General features: G+C 45.5%; 1 long non-coding RNA gene across 1 annotated transcript; it reads right to left on the reverse strand.

Moving 5' to 3' along the window:
- Positions 1–3,041: 3,041 nt before the first annotated feature.
- LOC119863650 lies at positions 3,042–9,715 on the reverse strand. Its single transcript, XR_005295690.2, has 3 exons — positions 9,664–9,715; positions 8,855–8,975; positions 3,042–3,502 (listed from the first exon to the last, which is right to left on the reverse strand). It is a non-coding gene; the product is annotated as an uncharacterized LOC119863650 (long non-coding RNA).
- Positions 9,716–9,841: the final 126 nt, after the last annotated feature.

A 9,841-nucleotide genomic window follows, 5' to 3' on the forward strand; every position in this document is an offset into this window, starting at 1 on the left:
TCACCCTCCTGCTCCTGCCCTGGCTCCATGGGAAGATCTGGGTTTCTCTGGACTATGAAGGGGGAATGTGGAATTTTTTGATGCTGATAACAAGGCTCCGATCTTCACTTTCCCAACAGCCTCTTTCAATGGAGAGAGAATCTGCCCCTGGCTCTGGGCTGGGCAAAGTATCCCAGCTCAGACTGTGTCCTGAGACAACAGGGGAATATCCCATGGGGGACTATCAGCTGGTCTTCTGTAGTCTCTGGTGTCCACCTCACTATGACCTGGGAAGACTCCCATCTATCACTCTAGCAGAAACCTCTTCTATCCCCTCAGCTCCTAGCCTCTATGATCCTGAGAGTAAATTATCTCAGTGGGTCGCTCAGTTCATTGTGAAGCCAGGTGCCTGTGGGAGCAAACAAGGCTGGGTCAATGTGTTAGGAGTCCACTGAACCTCCACACAGAGCAGTGGGAAATAAAGACAAAACCTCGCTTAACTTTGCAGAAGGTTTTTTCCACTTATAAGTGTGTTGGCGCCACCGTAGCCAGTACACCGGGGACTGACCCAGCCAACACTAGAGCTAGAGCCGGCACTGCTCCAGAGGTCCAACTCCTGAGCTGAGGCTGTAGCAGGCTCCCCCTCTATAGCCTGGGCAGAGAAAGAGGCTCTAACACGTTCACCAGCACAGGGCACAATGACCACAGCACAGTCCAGGAGGAGACAGCGCTAATGAAATCTGGTGAACAAAGACAAACACAGCCCCGGGCAGCCAAGAGCTAGTGGAACGTGCTCTTTGGCAACATGGAACATGGGAATCTTTGTTGGGGGTGAGGAAGAAAAGAGTCAAAAGAAACACGAAAGCCCCAATATATGTATTTGCAGATAAGAATTTGAGCAACCCAAATAAAAACATGAGGAGTTCGGTCAGCCCCTCCCACCTTCAAATAGCTGTGCAGCTGATGGAAAGCCCAGAATTCACCACAAACCCCACACACCAAATCCTCTCTCACACATGGAGTCAGTCTCCGTGGTAGCTTAGGGGCACCCAGAGGCGTCTCTGCTCGGCTGGTCTGCACCAGTCCTGGTAGCAGCACTGCTCCACCTTGTCCCACCCCAATGAGGAGCTACCTGGTCCAGGTCTGTAATTTCAGCTCAGCTTTCCCAGCTGGCTGGGCTGGGGCGCTGTGAAGTCAGTTCTGCTCTGCGGTCACTGGTCCAGCTGCTCTCTGCTGCGGAGTCAGTGCTGCTCCAGTCAGTCCTCATGTAACCTCTGCTCTACTCCACCACCATCCAGCCAGGCCGATTCCTCCATGCGGGGCTGGGGGCAGGGGAAGAGGTTTTCAGAGAGCAGGGCTCTGGAGGGAGAAGGCTAGAGACAGCTGTCAGGAAGCAGGACTATGTGGGGAAAGGGGGCTGGGAGAAGTGGGAGAGAGATGAAGGGAGATCTCAGAAAGCTGGTCTCAGAAGAGAGAGGGGAGAGCAGGGAATATTGGGGGAGGATTATTTCATGGGGTATTGAATTAATGATAATTAATTTCTGTGATAATTATAAATATTTATATATGATGGGCCAAAGATATTTATTTTATTGATTACATTATGTATTTGTATTTATTATATTAATTTCTTTAATATGAGAATTTATATTTTATATTTTCAACTTGAAATTATCTCTGGAACATTTGACAAGGGAAGCAACAGTTCAAAAAAATCAAACATTCAACCCCAATCCAGAATTTTTAAAAATATGTATATCTTAAAATTCTCCTGAATTTTAGGCCAATCTCATGATTGTTGGTGGCTTGGCTCAGCGTTTTGAACTCTGAGGCACTAGTGGATAGAAGACAGTGGGGCTGGAGTGGGGAATCTGGGAATTGAATGGAACAAAATGAATAGAAGTGAAAAGGAAAAGGCCCCGATGATCAGACATATTTAGGCACCTAACTCCCTTAGAGATCAATGGGAGTCAGGCACCTAAAATCCTTTGAGGAACTGCTTGACTGTGAGATTTGTAGATTCCATTGAAACTGATGGTGTAATTTGTTATTTAAAGAATTCATCATTTTAATGCTTTAGTTGAGGAGAAATGTAGCCATTTCAGTACCTTGAAAAAATGCTTTGTACAAATGTTGTTCCTGGTTTCTGTTCTGATTATTAAATGATCCCTCTTGAGGTATTCAAATCCTGCACATTTCCTATGAATCAGTTTAAAATAAAGTTATTTTCTGCCTGGTGAATTTTCCACCTTTTTGTTTTGTTTTGGCCAGGAGCGGGTACGCTCAGGGGATTAGAATAGCCAGTGACAGATAGAGTGGCTGTGGGAAGGGGGAAGACAGGAAGCTGAAGCTGTGGTTGGTTGTTGCGTCATTTTTTGTACCTCCCTGGCAGGAATGCAGCTGTGAGCATGGATGGGTGGGTTAAAAGCCCGCGGGGCAGAGAGAGCTTCCACCAACATGGCCAGGATGAAAAGAGCAAAAGGTGGAGAGAGGTTAGATCAACATGACAGCACCCTGCCAGGACCCAGAACTCAGTTATTTAAATCCCCCTGTTGAAGTTGTGTCATAATGTATCACGCAATACATAATGGAAGTGGTCCCCTCTCACATTCGGGTTTCCGTCTGGTGGTTCTTCTGGCTGTGATTCAGCAAGATCTTGGGTCTCTGGGGCTGTGGCCTGGTCTACATGAGAAAGTTAGCCTGATGTCAGCCTATTTGTGCATGTCTCTGTCTGTACGCTCCAAGCCATGTGTATCAACCTTCAGGCAGACTGTTAGTCAGCAGGGCAAATACCCCACATTGGCGGGAAGTTCTATACTCAGATTTCACCAACCAATTATCAAATGTAACCTCCTCAAACATTACAACAGCCTTAGCCTGGAATCATAGGCGGTCCCCTTGAATGACCCAGTCTATCCTGCCACCCAGGTAAGCATGCCTTTGTGAAAGATGGTCCCTTAAACCACCTATCACAGCAATATTCAGGTTACGCCCAGTCCCAAGGGACCAGTCATTTACCCCAGATCAATTGCACCTTAGATCTTACACCAAAGACAATGCTTATAGCCAATCTTATAATAAACTATCTAAAGATTTATTAACTAGGGAAAGGAAATAAGAGAGTTATATGCAAGGTTAAAGCAGGTGAACAGAGGTACACACAAATGAGTTCCAATCTTAAATCTCAAAAAGTAAAAGACGCTTCTACAATAAGCACACTCTAGATGTCCTTTAGGGCTAGTCCAGTCCAAGTACTGGGGACCTTTTGCTTTACGCTTAGTAATCCTTGCCTCTCGGAGTCCCAGCAACATAAGAGATAAAGTTCCTCCTTGTCAGGGCTTTTTATTCCATTCCCCCTTCTGCTTTGAATCACAAATTCACTGTTGGGAGGAATTCACTTGAACATCTCCTCTTCATGGTGGGCGGAGCAATCAACAGTCTTTTGTCCCCTGATGTTCCAGAATGGTTTGTCTGGTGTCAATGGGCCTTCTTTGTGGGTGATTTAGAGTTACAGAGCAACCACCTAAATATCACCGTATAACACAGGACACAGATATTACGAGTGAGACTAACACATGCAGAAGCTTACAAGCTTTTCGTAAATCCAAACACTAAAGACATTCTTATAATTCTAATCCCTGTTTTAACAATACTAACAGACTGGTGTGCCAGATGGGTTCCAGCTCTGTGATTGGCAATGTTCAGCTGACACCTAGGGGCCTTGGCATGAGCTGGCACGTAGTCTGCCAGCACCACAACAGACTTTCAAATTCCACTTTACAGGGGTCCTGATGACTGACAGCCTTGCTTCTCACTATCAAGTGCATTCTGTGCAGCCATTGCTGTACCTGTAACCTGCTCCCTTTTCCCAAGTGCTCTATTCAGCAGGGATCCTCCCAGCACCCCTGCAGGCACTGTGAATCCTTCACACCCTGGAGACTGAACAGACCTCGGCTGTGTGTTCTAGATCCCGGGCTGGACCCTGGGGTACAGGGCAGGCCTGAGTTCCACTCCCACCACTGGGAAAATGAACTGGAAGACTGCCTGGGTAACTGCAGAAGTTAAAGGATCAGGGCACAGGATACCTCTTGAATGGAAGAGATTTTGAAGGACTCTGCCCCAGAAGGGGAAAACATATATAGTGACCTGGGCAAAGGGCCAGGTCACGAAGAGGCAGTAGCAGCTCCTGGAGTGAGAGAGGGGCTGCAGACTGAGACTGACAGGCAAAGATGCAGCATGCAACCGCAAGAAGAAGCATCGGCTACACACAGCTCATCCTCATGATAGTCAGGAGATGGCACCAGACAGTGGTGACTAGAGCATACCATCATAAGGTGCCATTGGTGGAGCACAGAAAAAAAAGGTGCTTTTAGCCTGAAACTCAAACACCCTCTTTCTGGGTGAGAGCGTCTAACCACTTCAACAAACATTATAAAAGAGGCTGCTCATCTTCGTCCCCCACCACACCTTTCCCAGGCTAAATTTCATTCCTGTTGGGATGGTGCCCCCCATAATGCTTTATGAAGGTGTGCTTATGAGTGTACATGTGACATAACTGGAATATGTTTTATGCTAGATACGCCATGTAACCTGTCTTTGCAAAGGTTCTGTTCTACTGAATGTATTCCTCCTATTCGTATGCATGGATCATTTTTCTGTCTGAAGTTATGAGCATTGGCTCTGTGCTTGTATTTACAGTGTTTGCTGTAGGAAGCACATTGGGCAGATTCGGTCAACATAGTGTCAAGGGGTTATTCACATAATTGGGAGCGCTTATCCAACAATGGACTTTGGGAGACACCAATCCACATCTGAGCTTTCCTGGGAACGTTCAAACTAACCTGTAAACAATGGCATTGGCCTGCCAAAAGCTGAATCATTCATAGACATGTGACTTGCCCAGGTGACTGCAAAACTCCATCTTGTTGAGGGGATTTTACACAGGAGATCAGAGGGGTTTCCACTTACAAGAGAAAGACTATATAAGACCCTGGAAACCCCTCCATTTAGTCTTCAGCTGGCTCAAATGATAGCCTCTCCACCCCAAAGAGATGCCTGAAAGAAACTGGAACAAAGGACAGTAACTACAGGGGTGGGAGTGATTGCTGAACCCAGATGAGGAAGGAGGCTAGTCTGTCAAAGAAGCTTATTGGAACATCTCTGAGGGTGAGCTTTCCCTGCATTTAGTTTCTTTCTGTATTAGGCTTAGACTTGTGTGTTTTCTTTTATTTTGTTTGGTAATTTACTTTGTTGTGTCTGTTATTACTTGGAACCACTTAAATCCTACTTTTTATATTTAATAAAATCACTTTTTACTTATTAATTAATCCAGAGCAAGTATTAATACTTGCGGGGGCAAACAGTTGTGCATATCTCTCTATCAGTGTTACAGAGGGCGAACAATTTATGAGTTTACCCTATATATGTTTTATACAGAGTAAAACTGATTTATTTGGGGTTTGGATCCCATTGGGAACTGGGTAGCTGGGTGTTGGAGACAGGAACACTTCTTATGCAGTTTTCAGTTAAGCCTACAGCTTTTGGGGGACATGGTTCAGACCTGGGTCTGTGTTTGTAGCAAGCTAGCATGTCTGGCACAACCAGGTTGTACTGAAGTCCCAAACTGCCAGGGAAAACAGGCTTAGAGATAGTCTCAACACATCAAGTGGCATTCCCAAAAGGGTTTCTGTGACCCAACCCATCACAGGGGTGTAGTCAAGCAGGATCTGTGCACAGCTGATTGCTTTGAGACACTGGTAGTGATTTTAAGTGAGTTTCGGGTGGCTGGAGAAAAGATGAAGTGGTTACTGGTTTGTTATTCTCTGTTTGTTTATTTAGGGTGAGGGAAATAAGAACAAGAAAGCAGGAAAATGACTACCAGCGAGGCAGCTACAAAACTAGAGGTGGCCAGACTGGAAGCAGAAGAGAAGGCAAATGACCGCAAGTTTCAATTGAAGCTCAAAGAAGCAGAGGCAGCCAGGGAGGAAGCTGCTCACAAAAGAGCCATGAAACTCAGGCAGCTGGAGGCTGACCAAAAAAGGCAGGAGAAGGAGCGAGCGAAGCAGCTAGCCATGGAGTTAAAAGACAGAGAAATACAGGCCCAGAGGGAGGCCCAGAAGCATGAACTGACTGTTATGGAGTGGAAGAGACAAAGCCCTCCAGCAGCTGGCTCCACTTCCCCCAAAATCCACAAATGGGAATGATTATATCAGCAGTGTGGTGAGTCCAGTGATATTGCCAAATATTTCATCACCTTTGAGAGACTGTGCACCCTCCATGCAATCCCTGATGATCAAAAAATGACTACACTGATGGCAAAATTGATTGGAAAAGCTCTGGATATATTCAATAAGATGCCTATTGATGATGCTTCAAACTATGGTAAATTTAAGGAACTGATTTTAAAACAGTTTCAGATTACACCTGAAACTTAAAGGGTTAAATTCAGGAATTTTAAGAGGGGATCTGGATTAAGTAATGTGGCCTATGTAAATGAAATGAAAGATTTGTTAGACAAGTGGGTGAGGGGAAAAGGCATTACGAGCTTTGAAGGAACATGTGATTTGGTTACTCAGGAACAGTTCCTGAATATGTGCAGTGATGACATAAAACAGTATTTGTGGGACAAAAAGGTGAATGCAGTGGGTGGATTGGCTGAGTTTGCAGACTCTTTTGAGCAGTCACAAGCTGCAATTAAACATAAACCACTGGCAGAGGGGTACAGGATTGAGGGAAAGCAGAATCACCGTTTTACCCCGGGAAAAAAGAAGCTGGGCGTTCACCTCCCCATTCCCCTGTTACCCCTCCCAAATTTCCTGTGCAAGCAGAGGAGCCCAAAGGTGCTCTCATTGTAAGTCCACTGAGCCCCTGAGGAATAAATGTCCCTCGCTGAGTGAGAACAGACAGCAAGTAACGCACAAAGCTGCTGCTTCTCAGAGCCAGGCTACTGCTTCTTTCCACACAGGATTTGTAAAGGTTGCTTCTACACAACCAAGCAGTGTGCACATGCATGCTGTTAAACTTAATGGCAAAGTACTCCACGATTTAAGAGACAAGGTTGCAGAGATTTCTCTGGTCAGGAGGGATCTGATCCAGGAGAAGGATTTGTTGCCAGGGAAAATGGCAGAATTAGAACTGGTGGGAGGTTACAAAGTCCTTGCACCTTTAGCTATGATGCACATGGAAACTGGTGATTTGCAGGCTGAACTGACTGTTGCAACAGAGGCATGCAATTTTGCACCATTTCTACTGGGGAATGATTTCTTTGATGTGGCAGAATCTGTCCTAGCGTTTGTTAGCAGCAAGAAGGAATCTTGTGCTGAAAGCTCCAGAGGGGTGGGTAAAGCCACATGTTCTGCTGGGGAAATAAGGGAGTGTCGCTTTAATTCCTCCAAATGCATCCGATGAAGTGAGCTGTAGCTCACAAAAGCTTATTCTCAAATAAATTTGTTAGTCTCAAAGGTGCCACAAGTACTCCTTTTCTTTTTTTAATTCCTCTGTAACAGTGGAAAATGCAGCTTTGAGGGAAGGGGTGGTCGAAAGCAGTTCCGGTAGCCCTGGGGCTCAAGGCAAGTCCCTGCGGAAGGGGCTGGATAAAGCCAGCTCCTGTCCTGTCATCTCTCTGGAAATGAGGAGTATCCCACCGAGGCTGTCCCAGCTGCTGGCTGCCAGGAAGTTGCAGGTCGGCAGGGGATGGGTCCTGCCCTGGGGTGCACAGAGACATGTACCCCAAAGGTGGAAGTTGGGGTCCTGGTGACCGCTGCGATGGGAACAGACCCCAGGGACTCTGTAGCTGGAAGGAAGACCAACCTGAGTGAAGGGGGGGAGGGGGATTTTGCTGGCCAGTGAAGAGTCTGTCATAGCTGAGCCCATAGCTGGACCAGGGTCACCTTCCCTATTTGGGGGACACATGAGTGTCTGACCCAGAGGGGAGCCCAAAGAGAGAAGCCCAGACGGATGCAGCTCTGTGACACTGAATCGTTTGTACATTAGCTTGCTTTGGCATGTTTTGTTTTTCTTTTTACAAATCCAGGTGACCTATTATTTATCGTGCTTTTATCCTCTAGGTGCTCACAATAATTTAATAATAATTTGTTCCAGTATTTTTTCAGGTATCGATGTCAGGCTGACTGGTCTATGATACCCAGGGGCCGCCTCTTTGGTTCCCTTTTAAAATATAGGTGCTCCGTGTGCCCTTTTCCTGTCCTCCCGGACCTCAACCATTCTCCTGGAGTTCTCAAAGATAATTGTTAATGATTCCAAAATTGCTTAAGCACCCTAGGATGAATTACATCAGGCTCTTCTGACTTGAATACATTGAACTTATCTAGATATTCTTTAACCTGTTCTTCCCCTTTCTTTGTGGATGAGAGAGAGATGTTTGAATCTCTGTTTCTCTTTCTCATCTCTAGAAACAGCGGCGCCCCAAGGAGAAGCTGATCTGTGGATGCAGTCAGAACAGGAGAGGAGAACAGATGTGGACCAGAGGGCTGAGTAGAGGCAGTGACAGGCATTCAGAGATATCCTGAATATTTTAGAACAGCCCTGAAAATTCATAAGTTTTTTACTTCATGTAATCAATTCTTGTCCACTATTTCCCCCCAGTGTGCATACGTCTGGCCTCATGATTGTGGAGAGGGACAGTGCAATGACTGTCGGGGTGGGGGAATTAAGGGGGTAGTGAAAGAAGACAGCAAACCCAGGTTCTATTCCTTGCTCTGTCAACATTTTTCTGTGGACTTTAAGCAAATCCTTATTCACTCCGTGCCTCACTGTCCTCATCTGTATAAAAAAGGGGATAAAAGCCTTCTCTGCCTCATGCAGGTGCTGTGAAGTACGTGCTCAGATACTATGAGAACAGAGGCTTTCTACCTACCTTAGTCAGCAGTGCAGCCCTTTCCTCATCAGCAAACATCTCACATCAGTGTTGTCCCTGGCTCTTACGATTTTATCCCAGTTCTTTCAGTTCTTTTCTAAATGCCCCAGCTCTTGGCGTCCTGTGCTTAGATGAGAAGAGCAGTTTTCACTAAAAAAAAATCTAGTCTAGCAGAAAATCTTGAGAATGAAACCAGAGTGACACCCAAAAGCTAACAAACAAAACTAAAATGTCAGTCGAATAAAGGAAAATGTAGGTTTTGTTTGTTTTGTTTTAAATCTCTGTGACAGTTTGGATCACAGAAGCCCCCTGGGAGCTGCCACCTGATGTTCCAAGACTACTTCTACTTTCCTGCCCTGTCAGCTTAGGACTTCAGTGCCCTGCTTGGTTTGAGCCAGGCCCACGAGCCTGCTGCAAACCCAGACCCAGGTCTGAACCACGTCCCCTAGCAGCTGGAGGCTTAATTAAAAGCAACTTAGGAAGTGTTCCTGTCCTTGATACTCAGATGCCCAACACCCAAAGGGGTCCAAACCCTAATAAATCAATTTAAAGCTTATACAGGGTAAACTCATAAATTGTTTGCCTTCTATAACATTGATAGAGAGATATGCACAGCTGTTTCTACCCCCCCCCTCTTCCAGGTATTAATATATACTCTGGGTTATTAATGAGTGATTTTGTTAAATACAGAAAGTAGGATTTAAGTGGTTCCAAGTAGTAACAGACAGAACAAAGTGAATTACCAAGCAAAATAAAATAGAACATGCAAGTCTATATTTAAGAAAACTGAATACAGATAAAAACCTCACCAGTTCCAGTAAGCTTTCTTTTACAGACTAATCTCCTTCTTGTCTGGGTCCAGCAATCATTCACACCCCTTGTAGTTACTGTCCTTTGTTCCAGTTTCTTTCAGGTATCTTTGGGGGTGGAGAAGCTCTCTCTTTAGCCAGCTGAAGACAAAATGGAGAGGTCTCCCAGGGGTTTAAA

Source organism: Dermochelys coriacea, chromosome 11 (assembly GCF_009764565.3).
Source record: "Dermochelys coriacea isolate rDerCor1 chromosome 11, rDerCor1.pri.v4, whole genome shotgun sequence".
Taxonomy (NCBI): Eukaryota; Metazoa; Chordata; order Testudines; family Dermochelyidae; genus Dermochelys; species Dermochelys coriacea.